The sequence below is a fragment of the Oryctolagus cuniculus genome, chromosome 4 (genome assembly GCF_964237555.1).
Source record: "Oryctolagus cuniculus chromosome 4, mOryCun1.1, whole genome shotgun sequence".
NCBI lineage: Eukaryota > Metazoa > Chordata > Mammalia > Lagomorpha > Leporidae > Oryctolagus > Oryctolagus cuniculus.
Genome location: NC_091435.1, coordinates 121,840,484 through 121,858,365, shown reverse-complemented (window position 1 = coordinate 121,858,365; position 17,882 = coordinate 121,840,484). Strand labels below are relative to the sequence as shown.

General features: G+C 37.4%; 1 long non-coding RNA gene across 1 annotated transcript in view; it reads right to left on the bottom strand.

Moving 5' to 3' along the window:
• The window catches only part of LOC127482887 (uncharacterized), a 60,341-nt gene extending 59,920 nt beyond the window's left edge, over positions 1–421 (bottom strand). Inside the window, exon 1 of the long non-coding RNA XR_011388082.1 lies at positions 306–421. This is a non-coding gene — a long non-coding RNA (uncharacterized lncRNA). The remainder of the gene's footprint in view (positions 1–305) is intronic.
• Between the last annotated feature and the right edge of the window lie 17,461 nt (positions 422–17,882).

Below are 17,882 nucleotides of genomic sequence, written 5' to 3'. Positions count from 1 at the left end.
CAGGACAGCATCCCTGACAGACACAGATGGAACGTTTTTGACAAAGTCTAAATAAACTAACTTCAACAGTACATTCAACAAGATCTTCAAGCCAAATTTCCGGAAGTGCAAGGATAACACATATGTAAATCAATTAATATAAATATAACAATAATAAACAACAAAACACGATTAATCTCAGTAAATGCACAAAATACATTTTCATTTTTCTCATATGAACTTTTAAAAAATAGCTACAGAAGGAACTTGACAGGTTCCACTAGCTCCACAAACCCCATCTCTGGAACCCATTCCCACATACTCACCATTTCATAGATTCCTCTTCACAGAACAGGGGACTAGAGCCTGGATATGACTGTTACATGAAGATCTCACATGGCTACTTGTTGTTCCCCTCACCCCTAGTGCACCTGATTGGACAGTTTGAAAATCCAATGGCCATCTATGATGTAACAAATGCTGTAACCAATCAGCAACCACCATAGCAAGGTGGGGGGCAGTCACTAGGAGTTATGCCAGGTTGGAAAAGTGAGACACCAGGGCTCAGGTCAGAAGATGGTTCCTTCAAAGCCTGATTTTCAAGATTCATTTTCAATTATCTTTATATACAGAAAATCAACTTAGTATATACTAAGTAAATATTTAAACAGTTTGTACCCACAAAGAAACACAAAGTATAAAGTACTTTTTGAGTACTAGTTACACCTTTACTTCACATTGTACAGCACATTAAAGACAGAGATCCTACATGGGGAGTAAGTGAAGAGTGACTCCTGTTGTTGATTTAACAATTGACTCTTTTTTTTTTTTGACAGGCAGAGTGGACAGTGAGAGAGACAGAGAGAAAGGTCTTCCTTTGCTATTGGTTCACCCTCCAATGGCTGCCGCGGCCGGCATGCTGTGGCTGGTGCACCGCGCTGATCTTATTTATGACATCAGAAATCACTTGAGGCTCTTGTTATGAGCTGCCAAGGCTATGGAAGCCTCTTGAGTTCACCAGCTCCGATCTTATTTAGACAAGGCCATAGTCAAAGTAGAAGTTCACTCCTCCATTCAGAGAAAGGTATCTCCTTCTTTGATGGTCCGTTTTTTTCCACTGGAAACTCACTCACAGAGATTTTTCATTTAGGTCTCTTTTCTTGCCACAGCGTCTTGGCTTTCCATGCCTGAAATACTCTCATGGGCTCTTCAGCCAGATCCTAACGCCTTAAAGGCCGATTCAGAGGCCAGAGTGCTGTTTAGGACATCTACCATTCTATGAGTCTGCTGTGTATCCCACTTCCATGTTGGATCATTCTCTCCTTTTTAATTCTATCAGTTAGTATTAGCAGACACTTGTCTTGTTTATGTGATCCCCTTGACTCTAAATCCTATCATTATGATCAATCATGAACTGAAACTGATCACTTTGACTAGTGAGATGGCATTGGTACATGCCACCTTGATGGGATTGAATTGGAATCACCTGGCACATTTCTAACTCTACCTTTAGAGGTAAGTCCGAGTGAGCATGTGCAGAACTGTACATCACCTCCCTCTTTTATTCCCACTCTCATATTTAATGGGGATCACTTTTCAGTTAAATTTAAACACCTAAGAATAATTGTGTGTTAATTAAAGAGTTCAACCAATGGTATTAAGTAGAACAAAAAAAAATACTAAAAGCGATAAAGTATTAAGTTGTTTCTGAACAGTCCGGACAAGGGCTGATCAGGACATTGTTTCTCTTAGTGTCCATTTCACTTCAACTGGTTTCCTTTTAGGTGCTCAGTTAGATGTCAGCGATCAGAGTAAACATATGATGTTTGTCCCTTTGGGATTGCCTTATTTCACTCAGCATGATGTTTTCCAGATTCCTTCATTTTGTTGCAAATGACCTGATTTCATTTTTTTTACTGCTGTATAGTATTCTATAGAGTACATATCCTATAATTTCTTTATCCAGCCTCCAGTTGATGGGCACTTAGATTGATTCCATATCTTAGCTATTGTGAATTGAGGTGCAATAAACATTAAGGTGCAGACAACTCTTTGATTTGCCAATTTAATTTCCTTTGGGTAAATTCCAAGGAGTGGGATGGCTGGGTTGTATAGTAGGGTTATATTCATGCTTCTGAGCAATATCCAAGCTGACTTCCATAGTGGCTTTACTAATTTGCATTCCCACCAAAAATGGGTTAGTATCCCTTTTCCCCACATCATTGCCAGCATCTATTGTTGGTCGATTTCTGTACGTAATCCATTCTAATTGGGTTGAGGTGAAAGCTCATTGTGGTTTTGATTTCCATTTCCCTGATTGCTAGTGATCCTGAACATTTTTTCACGTGCCTGTTGGCCATTTAGATTTCCTCTTTTGAAAAATGTCTATTGAGGTCCTTGGCCCATCTCTTAAGTGGGTTGTTTGCTTTGTTGTTGTGGAGCTTCTTGATTTCTTTGTAGATTCTGGTTATTAACCCTTTATCAGTTGCATAGTTTGCAAATATTTTTTCCCATTCTGTTGGTTGCCTCTTCACTTTCCTGACTGTTTCTTTTGCAGTACAGAAACTTCTCAATTTGATGTAATGCCAATTGTGAATTTTGGCTTTGACTGCCTGTGCCTCTGTGGTCTTTTCCCAGAAGTCTTTGCCTGTGTCTATATCTTGCAGGGTTTCTCTGATGTTTTCTAATAATTGGATGATGTCGGGTCATAGATTTAGATCTTTAATTCATATTGAGTGGTTTTTTGTGTAAGGTGTAAGGTATGGGTCTTGCTTCATGCTTCTGCTCATGGAAATCAAATTTGCCCAGCACCATTTGTTGAATAGACTGTCCATGCTCCAGGAAATGTTTTTAGATCCTCGCTCAAATATAAGTTGGCTATAGATGTTTGGATTGATTTCTGGTGTTTCTCTTCTGTTCCATTGGTCTATCCATCTGTTTCTGTACCAGTACCATGCTGTTTTGATTACAACTGCCCTGTAGTATGTCCTGAAGTCTGGTATTGTGATGCCTCCGGCTTTGTTTTTGTTGTACAAGATTGCTTTAGCTATTCGAGGTCTCCTGTGCCTCCATATGAATTTCAGCATCATTTTTCCAGATCTGAGAAGAATGTCTTGGGTATTTTGATTGGTATCACATTGAATGTATAAATTGCTTTTGGGAGAATGGACATTTTGATGATATTGATTCTTCCAATCCATGAGTATGGAAGATTTTTCCAGTTTTTGGTATACTCTTCTATTTATTTTGTAAGATTTTATAATTCTCATTGTAGAGATCTTTGAATTCCTTGGTTCAGTTTATTCCAAGGTATTTGATTGTTTTTGTAGCTATTGTGAATGGGATTGATCTTAGCAGTTCTTTCTCAGCTGTGGCATTGCCTGTGTATACAATGTCTGTTGATTTTTGTGCATTGATTTTATATCCTGCTACTTTGACAAACTCTTCTATGAGTTCCAATAGTCTCTTAGTAGAGTTCTTTGGATCCCCTAAATAAAGAATCATATCATCTGCAAAGAGGGATAGTTTGACTTCTTGCTTCCCAATTTGTATCCCTTTAATTTCTTTTTCTTGCCTAATGTCTCTGGCTAAAACTTCCAGTACTATATTGAATAGCAGTGGTGAGAGTGGGCATCCCTGTCTGGTACCAGATCTCATGGGAAATCCTTCCAACTTTTCCCCGTTCAATAGGAAGCTGGCTGTGGGTTTTTGATAAATTGCTTTGATTGTATTGAGAAATGTTCCCTCTATATCCAGTTTGCTTAGAGTTTTCATCATGAAAGGGTGTTGTATTTTATCAAATGTGTTCTGTGCATCTATTGAGATAATGGTAAGATTTTCTTCTGCAGTTCGTTAATGTGATGTATCTCGTTGATTGATTTGAAAATATTGAATCATCCCTGCATTCCAGGGATAAATTGCACTTGGTCTGGGTGGATGATCTTTCTGATGTGTTGTTGCATTATATTGGCCAGAATTTTATTGAGGATCTTTGTGTCTGTGTTTATCAGGTAAATTTGTCTGTAATTCTTTCAATGATGCATCTTTTTCAGGTTTAAGAGTTAAGGGGATGTTGGCTTCATAGAAAGAATTTGGCTCTTTAACCTATCAGAATGATCAATTGTGAATTGAAATTGATCACTTTGACTAGTGAGATGGCATTGGTACATGCCACCTTGATGGAATTGAATTGGAATACCCTGGCACATTTTTAACTCTACCATTTGGGGAAAGTCAGCTTGGGTATGTCCCAAATTGTACATCTACTCCCTCTCTTATTCCCACTCTTATATTTAACAGAGATGATAGGTCTAAGAGTCAAGGGGATCACATAAACAAGACTAGTGTCTGCTAATACTAAATGATAGAATAAAAAAGGGAGAGAACAATCCAACATGGTAAGTGGGATAAACAGTAGACTCATAGAATAGCAGATGTCCTAAACAGCACTCTGGCCTCAGTATCAGCCCTTAAGTCATTCATACCATGAGAGTATTTTAGGCATGGAAAGCCAAGACACTCTGGGGGAAAAAAAACCCACCTAAATGAAAGATCTCTGCGAGTGAAATCCCAGTGGAAAGAATGTGCCATCAAATAAGGAGGTACCTTTCTCTGAAGGGAGGAGACAACTTCCACTTTGACTACGACCTTGTCTAAATATGACCAGAGTCAGTGAACTCAAAAGGCTTCCATAGCCTTGGCAACTCATGACAAGAGCCTAGGGTAATTACTGATGCCACAAACAAGAGTGTCAAATTGTTAAGTCAACACCAGGAGTCACTGTGCACTTACTCCTCATGTAGGATCTCTGTGCTTAATGTGTTATTCAATGTGAATTAAGCTATAACTAGTACTCAAACAGTATTTTTCACTTTGTGTTTCTATGTGGGTGCAAACTGTTGAAATCATTACTTAATATATACCAAGTTGATCTTCTGTATATAAAGATAAGTGGAAATGAATCTTGATGTGAATGGAATGGGAGAGGGAGCAGGAGCTGGGTATGGTTGCGGGTGGGATTGAAGTTAATGGGGAGGGGGGAAAGCCACTGTAATCCAAAAGCTGTACTTTGAAAATTTATATTAATTAAATAAAAGTTCAAAAAAAAAAGAAAGAATTTGGGAGGATTCCCTCTTTTTTGATTGTTCTGAATAGATTGAGAAGAATTGTTCTTTAAATGTGTGGTAGAAGCAGTGAATCTATTCGGACCTGGGCTCTTCTTTGTTGGGAGGGCCTTTATTACTGATTCAATTTATGTCTCAGTTATTTGCCTGTTTAGGTTTTCTTTGTCTTCATGGTTCAATTTAGGTAGGTTGTATGTGTCCAGGAATCTATCCATTTCTGATAGATTCCCTGTTTGCTGGCATACAACTCTGTAGTAATTTCTGTTAACTCTTTTTATTTCTGTGTTATCTGTTGTGACATTCCATTTTAATCTCTGATTTTATTGATTTGGGTCTTTTCTTTTTTTTAGTTAGTTGGGCCAATGGTGTGTCAATTTTGTTTATTTTTCAAAAAACCAGCTCTTGGTTTGGCTGATCATTTGTAATTTTTTTTGGATTCAATCCTGTTGATTTCTTCTCTAATTATAATCATTTCTCTTCTCCTACTAGTTTTGGGTCTGGTTTGCTGCAATGTTTCTAGATGCATTGATAGCTCATTTGTTGCCTTTCCAAAGTCTTGATGTAGGAACTTATTGCTATAAACTTTCCTCTTAACACTGCTTTTGATGTGTCCCATAAGTTTCGATATGTTGTGTTGTTATCCTCATTTACTTCCAGAAAGTTTTTGATTTCTCTTTTGATTTCTTCTAAGACCCACTGTTCATTCAGGAGCATGTTGTTCAGTCTCCATGTATTTGCATATGCTCTTGGGATTCCTGAGTTGCTAATTTCCAGCTTCATTCCCTGGTGGTCTGAGAAGATGCATGGTATGATTTTGATTCTTTTGAATTTGCTGAGACTTGCTTCATGGCTTTTATGTGGTCAATCCTAGGGTAGGTTCCATGTACTGCTGAGAAGAATGTGCATTTTTTAAGTGTAGCATAAAAAGTTCTGTAGATATCTGTTAGATCCATTTGGGCAATAGTGTCAATTAAATCTGCTGTTTCCTTGTTGATCTTCTATCTGGTTGATCCGTCTATTGCTGAAAGTGGAGTATTGAAGTCCCCCAATGCTATAGTTATTGTATTGGAGTCTAAGTCTCCCTTTAAGTCCCTTAACAGATCTTTTAAGTAACCTGGTGCCCTTGTAATTAGGTGCAAATATGTTTATAATAGTTACATCTTCCTGTTGAATTGATCCCTTAATCATTATATACTGCCACTCTGTGTCTCTTAACAATTTTTGTGTGCAAGTTTATTTTGTCTGATATTAAGATGGCTACGCCAGCTCTTTATTGGTTTCTGTTGGCATGGAATATCTTTTTCCAACCTTTCACTTTCAGTCTGCATACATCTTTGTTAGAAAGATGTGTTTCTTGCAAGCAGAAAATAGATGGGCTTTGCTTTTTTTTTTTTTTGACAGGCAGAGTGGACAGTGAGAGAGAGAGAGACAGAGAGAAAGGTCTTCCTTTTTGCTGTTGGTTCACCCTCCAATGGCCACCACGGCTGGCGCGCTGTGCCCGGCGCACCGAGCTGATCCGATGGCAGGAGCCAGGTACTTATCCTGGTCTCCCATGGGGTGCAGGGCCCAAGCACTCGGGCCATCCTCCACTGCACTACCAGGCCATAGCAGAGAGCTGGCATGGAAGAGGGGCAACCGGGAAACAATCCAGCGCCCTGACTGGGACTAGAACCCAGTGTGCCAGCGCCACAAGGCGGAGGATTAGCCTAGTGAGCCGCGGCGCCAGCCGGGCTTTGCCTTTTAATCCATTCAGCCAGTCTGTGTCTTTTAATTGGAGAGTTGAGGCCATTCATATTCAATGTGACTATTGATAAGTAGTGACTTTGCCCTGCCATTTTCCCAAAGATATTTCTAATATATGCTTTGAACTTCCTGTGATCTTTTACTGAGAGGTTTTCTTCCTCTACCTTCTTTCATATTAATGGCCATGTTTCTGTGTTTCTGTGTGTAACACATCTTTAAGCATCTTTTGCAGGGCTTGAAGAATGGTGACAAATTCTTTCAATTTCTGTTTGCTATGAAAGGTCTTTATTTCAGCTTCATTCATAAATGAGAGCTTTGCAGGATATAATATTCTGGGCTGGCAGTTTTTCTCTCTTAGTACCTGGGCTATATCTCGCCATTCCCTCCTAGCTTGTAGGGTTTCTAATGAGAAGTCAGCTGTGAGTCTAGTTGGAGATCCTCTGAGGGTAATCTGACACTTCTCTCTTGCACAATTTAGAATCTTTATGTTTCCCTGTGGTGAGTTTGATTACAATGTGTCATGGTGAGGATCTCTTTTGGTCATGTTTATTGGGGGTTCTATGTGCTTCCTGTACTTGGATGTCTCTTTCCTTCTCCAAACCTGGGAAGTTTTCTGCTAGTATCTCAATAAAAAGGCCTTCTAATCCTTTCTCTCTCTCCAAGCCTTCAGAAACTCCTAGACCTGAATGTTGGTTTTTTTAATAGTATCCTGTAGATTCCTAACAATATTTTTTTCAATTTCTAGTTTCCCCTTCTTGTCTTTGGTTTGACTTTATACTTCCCTGTGCTCTGTCTTCTAAGTCTGATGTTCTCTCTTCTGCCTCACTGATTCTGTTTTTAAGGCTCTCAAATGTGTTTTTCATGTCTTACTGAATCCTTCATTTCATTTTGATTTCTCTTCAATATCTCAATTTCATGTTCTACTAAATTCCTCATTTCATTTTGATTCCTACTTAAGATTTCATTTTCACAAGAGAGATTTTCTGTCCTGTCCTGCATGGATGTCTGTAGTTCATGCATTTATTTTTGATAATTTCTAAATGTTATCATAAATTTTTTGAATTCCATTTCTTGCATTTCTTTTATCTCATCATCTTCATAATCTTGCATTGGAGTGTCATGTTCATTTGGGAGCATCATGATGTCTTCCTTGTTCTTGTTTCCTTGGTTTTTGCATTTGTTGTTTGGCATTGTGGAGATATTCTTTGGTTTCTTTTTTTTTTTTTTTCTTTCTCTTTGTGGTGTCTTTTCTGGTTATACTATGACTCTAGATTAAGCAGACTGTCTGCTTTTGGTGAATCTCTAGAGTCTTGTGGTGGGCGTGGACAGAGGGCTCTATTCAGTTCTTCAGGTTTAAGGGTATTCCAAATGTGATCTCTCCCCCCGCCCCCCCTTTTTTTTATTCAGAAGGGAAGTAATTCCGTTCAGCTGAGCTCTTCTCCTGGATGGCAATCAGTTCCTGAGCACTAGCCCCACTGGGTATAATATTCATCTGCTCTGTCCCAAGGACCACACAAAAGATCTGTGCAGTCCTGAGTGTAAGCTCAGATTCCCCTGCAATGTCTCTCACCTGGCCCAAGGTTACCAAGTTGTGGTTCTTACATTAGACTACTCACATCTCAGTCATATTGTGAGTTCTCCCACACACACCCTCAATTTTTTTTTCATAGTCCCGGTTCAGAGGCTCCACACATTCACTAGGTCTTAGTCTCCTGTTATTACTCCCAACCAGAGTTAAGTTTTTGTTTTGTTGAGGGCGGGTGTAGCCCCAAGGTGACAAAGCTGTTATGTATGTAAAAAATGGTGCCTGCTCTATTGTCTTGCACCCCTTTGTAAGGTGTGTGGAGAGAGGTAATCATGTCTGTACTGTCTCTTTTGTTTTTTTCTCTCCTCCAGTTAGGCTGGTGTACTTTCTTCCACGGGGCTTCAAGCCTCGTTCCCTCTTGGCTCTTCCTGCCGCTTTTCTGCTACTGTCTCAGGATACTGTGATTTCACCTCACCTCTCTTTCCAGCACTGGTGAGGCAGAGAAGATTCTCAGCAGCTGGGCTCCTGAGCCGTGGGCACCCGTGTCCTCCACGTAGGCCCACCATGTCCCTCTAATTCCAGAAGAGTTTCCTCTGCAGTTTTTTCCCCTAACTCTTCCCTGAGACTTCTCTATCTCCACTTTTATTAAGCTATCTTTTCCTGGACTATCAGTGAGCTCCCTCCCTATTCCGCCATCTTGGATCCACCTCCCTCAAATTCTTGGATCCACCTCCTTCAAATTTAAACCAATCACTGGGGATAGGGAGGATGAAACATATTGATTGATGGATTGGCAGGGCTTGGGAATCAGCAACGCCTTATTCAATTTTCGCTGTATATCCTTTCCAAAAGTTCCTTTAGTGAATCTGCTCATGCCTGTCTTTTGTATCCCTCATAGAGGCTGGTATGGTACTAAGTGCATGATTTTTAGTCAGCAATCAATTGTCCTTTTCTTCTAACCAGAATAGCTTTTGATAAACAAAGGTGCTAAAATAATTGAATTGTTGCATTTCCTTTGAAAATTGGGGAACAAAAAGTTTGAATAAATTTGGAACTTGATATATGTCCTTTAAATAACTTCATATGTATAAATGCAATTGGTAAATAAGAATTCTGAATTTATCCTAGTCACCATAGAGAGTTAGCCTTTCAACTTTTTAAATGAAATTTAAAAAGTAAAATTGAATTACTGTTTCCTTCAACAAATAATATTCCCAAAAAAAGCTTATCTTTCCATTGTGGTAGTTGTAGTGGGAAAAAACATTTAACTTCTATTCCTGGAGCAGAATGAAGGGATGATTAACTTTTAAATGTCCTGTCACCCAATTCTGACCTTAATACTCAGAATCTGACTCTGAAGGTGGCACTGCCCTCTTCATCAGCAGTAGAGCTGTGTTGTCTGGGTGCTGGAGAGAGGGACTGCAAATGTCTTCAGGCAAGCAAAGGGAGCTCTCCAAGTGGGCTCTTCTGTTTCAGTCCATGGGGATTTGACATTTCTCAAGTGTTGGAATGTGTCAGTGATTTGGGGGCTGGCAAGGATATGATGGGCAATATCCTGATATGAGTGCACAGGCCGATGTTCTAACAGCAAAGAGAAATGATTCTTCCCCCTTACAGAGTCCTTCCATTTTATATCCAAAATAGCCTTGTAGTTGTATGACAGAGCCTCAGACTATGTGGATCCTCTTTTCTTTGCAAGTTTAATTTAACAAATCGAAACATACCCATGATTGATATAAACTTAAATGTATTATCAGTGTATTTATCCTATTTGATCACTAGTTTGTTCCCCCACCATGTTCTTTCCACATCATTATTATAGGATTATCTACTGAGTGATACTGTAAGACATATAATGATTAAAACACCCAAGAGCCTGACACCTCAAATGAGAACAAGCCTGTCATTATTTTATAGGCAGAACTGATATTAAAATGTCTGAGATTCAATAGAGTCTACATTAATAAACATAATTCCAGCATTCAGAATGAATAAGACATTCAATATCATTTAACTTGTATATATATATTTATCTTTTGTTAAATCTTGTCTTTCTTTGACAGTTTCTCAGAATTGAGATCAGATATCTGTTGGAGGGAATGGAAATGATAATAATGTAACCAGAACCTGTTGGGAGAGTTTTGTGAGAGGTATTTCATTTGTATTCTGCATTTATACAATGGTCACAAGTGTTACCATTATTCTTACCTATTATGGTAGATGACATTTGTGGTAGGGAATAATGTACGTAATTAATGACTTGCAGATACTATATTTTCCAGATACATGAAAAAAATCTATTTAACAGATCTAGACATCTTATAATTTTCTATTCAGTGAGTCTAATTATATAAAGAATATCCAAACCACTATTACCAAATGAAATGAGCAGATTTGAAGGCATGATAGTGACATCCTAATCGTTTGACAAACAGTCTTACCTTAAGGAGGAGAGAGAGGCCAGGAGATGTGCTGAGAGGTTTGTTCAAATCTTGCACTTTGCTGCTTGTAGCATTTTCTAAGTGCTGTCAAGTAAGACTTTGCACTTGAGAAAATCGTAGCTTTGGTACATTCCGTATCTCTAAAAAATCCACTTGGGTATTCAAATACTTTCTCTAACTTGGAATTTAAGCTATAAATGCAATAGGTAAAAAAAGGGCAAATGGAACATTTTTTTCTAAACTGGGCTTTTTCTAAGAGTTTTTATTGTAATTCTGAATATTAGATGCATCATGGAGATTTTTAGTAAACACACAATGCTCTTTTGAAACACAGTTTAATTTTGGAGTCATTCAGATACCTAACTTTCTCATACAAGCCATAACCAATGCATTACCATTTGAAGCTTAAGTGATCTCCTATTAAATTTTACTAAACAATGCAAAATTGAGTCAATATTCTTTAGTGTTCCTCTTACTAAGTAACTTGTACTCATTTGTGGCTTTGTGATGTCAGCCTGATAGATCTTGCAATAATTTGGGTGCTTCTGAATCTTTTAGAAGGAAGCCTTGCAGTCTAGGATGTACTAATATTGATTATCACTATATTATGGGCAATGGGATGCCAATGCACATTTAGAATTTCACTTAGGTTAGTTAGGATACTGATAGACAAAATCTGATTTATATTCAGACATCATAGATAGTCTCTTACAGATATTGAAATATCTCTTACAGATATTTCAGCTTTTTTCATTGAAATAAACTTTTATTTTCCATGGACCATGGACTCTGACATATTTTCATATACAGGGGCATTTGGAAAGCTGTGCTTAGAATCTCTCCCATTTCATGGGTGCCTGATTTTCTCTTACGATGTTTACTTCTTGTCGTTAAACATCATCTTCTTTGGTTAACATTTTTTAAACTATAAACCTGAGTATGTAGTAGTTTCTTCTAATCATATTTATTCTGTACAATGGAAATGCCTGTATTCATAGTAGAAAGATAGCCATAAATGAAAAAATATATATATACAGAATGAGTTTTGCTGAAGGTAAATTCAAGTTTTTTGAAATTTTTTGCTGATGGTTAGTCTTAGTGAGTGAAAAAAATTTTTTTCAGAAACACTGACTCTTATTTATCTTTCTATTTACTTATATTTCTAGCTAACCAATGTGGTAGCTTACAAAACAGGAAAAAAATCAGAATGTTCTCGGTTTTGCATACACATGCAAAAAGAATTGCACAGGTTTACAATACCAGACATTAAAATAGATCTCAATTTTTTTTTTCAAATAAAGCAACTTCTTAATCATCTGTGATAGATCAACTGGACTTTGGGTTGAGAGTGCTAGAAATAATAGTAAACAGTATATTTTAGTCAGAAAGTAACATTTAACATTTATGAAATAACTGAATGTACATTTTAGAAGATTTCTATGCCTTGGAGCTACATGGTAACTAAGTCACTTTATGATATCAAATAAGTCTTCTGATAGAAAACAGTTGATGAAAATCCCATTAATTAGTGTCTTGATTGGGATGCCTGTGAATTGAGGTTTGAGGCATTGAAGGATGCTGACACTATTATCCCTGTTACTGGGTTGCTGGCCTTTGGTGGATGGAGGAGAAATAAACACAGTGGATTACAGAGAAAGTTTGGGGATAAGGCAGAGTTCTCAAGGATGGTGATGCGTGGAGGCCAATGAGTAGAGACAGAGCCTTACTTAGTGCTGGACTGTCTTGCTGTATCTTTTATAAAGGCAGGAGGGGAATTTGTCCATCAATAAACCAATTATGTACAAGTTTCACTTGAAATAAGGAGATTGGTTATGAAATAAAATGACATTACAAAGATGTATAACAGTAACTATAGAATTGCAAATATAAAAAATTCTGTTATTAAATAAATGCATGCATTCTTTCATCTGCTTCTGTGAGAGATCTTCCAAAATTTTATAGAAAATACATATTATGAAAAAATGCATGGATTTCAAAAAATGTTGTGCTCTACAATGTCTTTAATGTTATATTTTTAAAATTTTAGCTTCTTGAAAAATAACATACTGATATCACAAAGCAAGGTTTCATGACAATGATCACAATATGTGGAAAGAACAGTGTATTGTATTTTACATGATATGATTGAATGAAGCTGTATACCAAATTTATGGCATCCAAATAATTTTTATACTCTATGCTAGCTTCCACAAATAAGGAAAAACATGTGATGTTTTTCTTCCTAATACTGGCTTATTTCACTTTCATTAATGATCTCTAGTTGCATATATTTTGTTGCAAATGTCAGAATTTAATTCTTTTTCATGACCAAGTAATATTCCATAATGAATATATGTTATATTTTCTTTATCTAGTCATAAGTTGATGGACAGGTTGGTTCCATATCTTAGCTGTTGTGAACTGAGCTGCCATAAACATGGTAATGAAGGTAAGTCCTTTATGTGTTGCTTTTATTTTCTTTGGGTATATTCCAATGAGTTGGATAGCAAGTTCATATGGTAGATTTATTTTCAGGGAAATTGCCATTCTGTTTTCCATAATGGTTGTATCAATTTGTATTCCCACCAATACTGTATTAGGTTACCTTTTTCTTTACATCCTCACCAGCATTTATTATTTTTTGATTTTGGGTAATAGCCATTCTACCTCAGATGAGTTGATGCCTCGTTGTGAATTTTTTAATTTGCATTTCCCAGATGGCTAGTGATTCGAATATTTTTTCATGTGTCTATTGGCCATTTGTATTTTCTTCTTTGAAAAATGTTCATATCCTTTGCCAATTTCTTAACTGGATTGTTTATTTTGTTGTTGTTGAGCTTCTTTTTTTTTATGTATTCTAGATATTACTTCTTTATCAGATGCATAGTTTGCAAATATTTTTTCCCATTCTGTTGGTTGTTTCTTAACTTTGTTTATTACTTCCTTTGTTGTACAGAAGCTTCTTAGCTTGATGAAATTCCATTTGTCTATTTTTGGTTGCATTGCCTATGCTTCTGGAGTCTTACCCAAGAAGTATTTGCCTAGACCAAAGTCTTACAGCATTTTCCCTATGTTTTCTTTTAGTAGTTTGATGATTTCAGATATTAACATTATGATCCTTGATCCATTTTGAGTTGATTTTTTTGTACAGGGTGTAAGGCAAGGATCTTGTTTCAAACTTCTGTGAAAGAAAATCTAGTTTTCCTTACACCTTTCCTTGAAGAGATAGTCCTTTCTCCAGAGAATGATTTTAGCTTGTTAGAAAAAGATTGGCTGTTTGTAGATGCATGGGTTAATGTCAGATTTCTCTTCTGTTCCATTGGTCTGTATGTCTATTTTTATGCAAGAATCAGGCTTTTTTTTTTTTTTATTATAACAACCCTGTAATATGTCTTAAAATCCGGTATTGTGATGCCTCCAGTTTTTTTTCTTTTATTTGTTTAATGTTGCATTGGCTACTTGGGTCTTTTATGTTTCCATATGCATTTTTAAAAAGATTTTTATTTATATACTTGAGAGGTAGAGCTATAGACAGACAGGGAGAGACAGAGAAAAAGGTCGTCTACCTACTGGTTCACTCCCTAAATGGCCTCAATGGTTGGAGCTGGGCTATCTGAGGCCAGAAGCTTCTTTTGGGTTTCCCATTCAGTTGCATTGTCCATGTTGGGCACTATGGACATTTTGATGATATTAATTCTTCCTTTCTATGAACATGGAAGGTTGTTCCATTTTTCTGTGTGTAAGGTTGTCCCATTTTTTGGTGTCTTCTATTTCTTTCATTAATGTTTTATAATTTTCATTGTAGAGATCTTTCATATCCTTGGTTAAATTTATCCAAAGATATTTAATTTTTTGTAGCTATTGTGAATGGGACTGATCTTATAAGTTCTTTTTCAGCCAGAGCATTGTTGGTATAGAGGGGTGCTATTGATTTTTGTGCGTTGATTTTATATCCTGCAACTTTGCTGAATTCTCTTACAATCATGTCATCTGCAAGCAGGGATAATTTGACTTTCTCCTTTGCAATTTGTATTGCTTTGATTTATTTTTCTTGCCTAATAGCTCTGGCTAAAACTTCCATAACTATATTGAATAAATTGTGATGAAAGTGTACATCCTTATCTGGTTCCAAATGTCAGTAGAAATGCTTCCAGTTTTTTCCTATTCAGTATGATGCTGGCTGTGGGCTTGTCATGTATTTTCTTAACTGTGTTGAGGTATATTCTTTGTATACCTAATTTTTTACAGTTTTTTTTTAATCATGAAAGGATGTTTTAATTTTTAAAAATTTATTTATTTGAAACGCAGAGGGAGATACAGGGAGATCTTCCCATCTACTGGTTCACTTCCTAAGTGGCCGTGATGGTTGGGGCTGTGCCAGACCAAAGCCAGAAGCTGGGATCCATTGGGTGGCAGGGGTCCACATACCTGTGCCATCTTATGCTGCCTTCCTAAGTGCATTATCATGGAGCTGGATTGGAATCAGGGCAGCTGGGACTCAAACCAGTGCTCTAATATGGCATGCTGGCATCATAGGCAGAGGCTTAATATGCTGTGCTACAGTGCTGGTTCTTGAAAAGATGACGTATTTTATCAAATGCTGTCTCTCCATCTGTTTTAATAATCATATGAATTTTATGCTTCATTTTGTTGCTGTGACATTTATTGATTTGCATATGTGGAACTATCCCTATATCCCTGGAAAAAATCCCACTTGATCAGGGTGGATGAACTTTTTGTTGTGTTGGAGCATTTGAATCTTTTAAATCCATATCCCGTGAACTTTATAATATACCTTCATGTTTTCACTGTGATTTGAGATTGTGACTTTCTTCTTCTCAAACTTCTGTTTTTATTTATTGCATGCCTAGAATACATACCAGATAGCAATGTACCAGAAGCTCTGCAGTAATTATATCAGGATATAGGCATTAGGAGTGATTATATGGACTTTTTACCCTCTATTTTCTGAATTTCCAGTTTTGGACATTACTTATTTAGAATAAAAAATAAAAACTATAACAATAATAGAGTATTTTGGACATAATGGACACATCAAGCAGAGTCCTGCCATTGGGGGAAGCTGCTCACTTTGCAGAAACTGGCTCAATTGGAAGACAGTTACCTTCTTCATTAAGAGTAAAGGGTAGAAACTTAAATTATCAAATGCTGTTTACTGCAGGGAATAATTTATTTAATTAGCATGTATGATTATGTGAAACAAACATGTCCGACCAATCTAAGTTAGAAACCTGGCTCTTCTGTGAAAGGCCACCCCACTGATAACTTTAGTTTAGGACTTTAAAATAGACAAATGGAAAATTTGAAAAAGGAGAAAGAAATATGACTTTCAAAACATGTCAGTAGAGACCAACAATGTGGTATAGCAAATTAAGAGGTCATTTACAACACTGACTTCCCATATTGGAGTGCAGGTTCAACTTCTGGCACCTCTGCTTCCAACACAGCTCCCTGATAATGTGCCTGTGAAGAGGAAGATGGTCCAAGTATTTGGGCTTCTGGCACCCATGTAGCACAAGGTTTTTAACATTTTTTGTAGCTGTTGTGAATGATATTGATCTTCAAGTTCTTTCTCAGGCATGGAATTGTTAATGTATACTAATACTATTGAATTTTTTGCGTTGATTTTATATCCTGCAACTTTTCCAAATTCTAGTATGAGTTCCAAAAGTATCATAGTTAAGTCTTGTTTCCACTACGTGAAGGATCATGTTGTTTTCTTTTTTATGATTTATTTATTTATTTGAAAATCAGGGTTACACATAGAGAAGAAAAGGTAGAGAGAGAGGTCTTCTATCCGCTGGCTCACTCCCGAATTGGCCGCTGCGGTTGGAGCTGTGCTGATCTGAAGCCAAGAGCCAGGAGCCAGGAGCTTCCTCTGTGTCTCCTATGTGGGGCCCAAGGACTTGGGCCATCTTCCACTGCTTTCCCAGGCCATAACAGAGAGCTGGATCAGAAGTGGAACAGCCAGGACTTGAACTGGTGCCCATATGGGATGCCGGCACAGCAGGCAGTGGCTTTACCAGCTATGCCATAGTGCCAGTTCCCATGTCATTTTCAAATAGGGTAATTTGACATCCTCCTTTTCAATTTGTATGCCTTTGATTTCTTTTTCTTGCCTAAGATCTGAATAATAAAATTGGTGAGAATGGGCATCCTTGTTTGGTTTCACATCTTAGGGGAAATGCTTCTGGCTTTTCCCCATTCAATATGATGCTGGCTATGGGTCTGTCATATATTACCTTCATTGTGTTGAGGCTTCTTTTATTCTTTCTGATGCATAAACAATCATGTGAACAACATTTATAAACAAGCAACTTTTCCCATGTAAATTTATTAAAATAATTTTTTCTAGTTGAAGAAATTTATTTTGAGAAAGAGGGAGAGCGGGAGGGAATACTAGTGTGAGTGAACATGTGCATGAGCTCCCGTTTCCTGGTTGGCTTCCCAAATACCTGCAACAGCTGGGGCCAAGCCAAACTGAGACATGGAGTCAGAAATCAGTCCAGGTCTCCCGTGTGGTTACCAGGCACCCAAGTACTTCAGCCATCACCTACTGCTTCCCAGGATGTGCCTGCGCATGAAGCTGGAATCCTGAGTGGACTGGGGACTCAAACCCAGGCACTCTGATGTGGGACAATGGAATTACAACCTATAGCTTAACTGCTGGGCCAAACACTTGCGCCCACGTAAATTTAAATACAATCTTTATTCTGCTTTAGATGTTCATGAAATACTGGAAGAGACAATTGAAACACAAGCCTTGCAATATATATTTTATTAGTTCAGATGACTAATGCAATTTAATTGTAAACAAACTCTGCTTTTTAAACAGTGTACATATCTGCATGTGGACAGAGCCTCCCACTATGACCTGCCACCTCCTTTTGCTAATTGCCCTTAAAATTTACAGAATGCATGTTGTTCATTAACGAATCTTGTTCACTGCTTTTCATTCTTGTACATGCTGAATTATAGCTGTTCCAGAAAAGATATATTTTACTACTGGTAGTAGCCCATATAGTATTTTAATCATAAATTTTTGTTGAC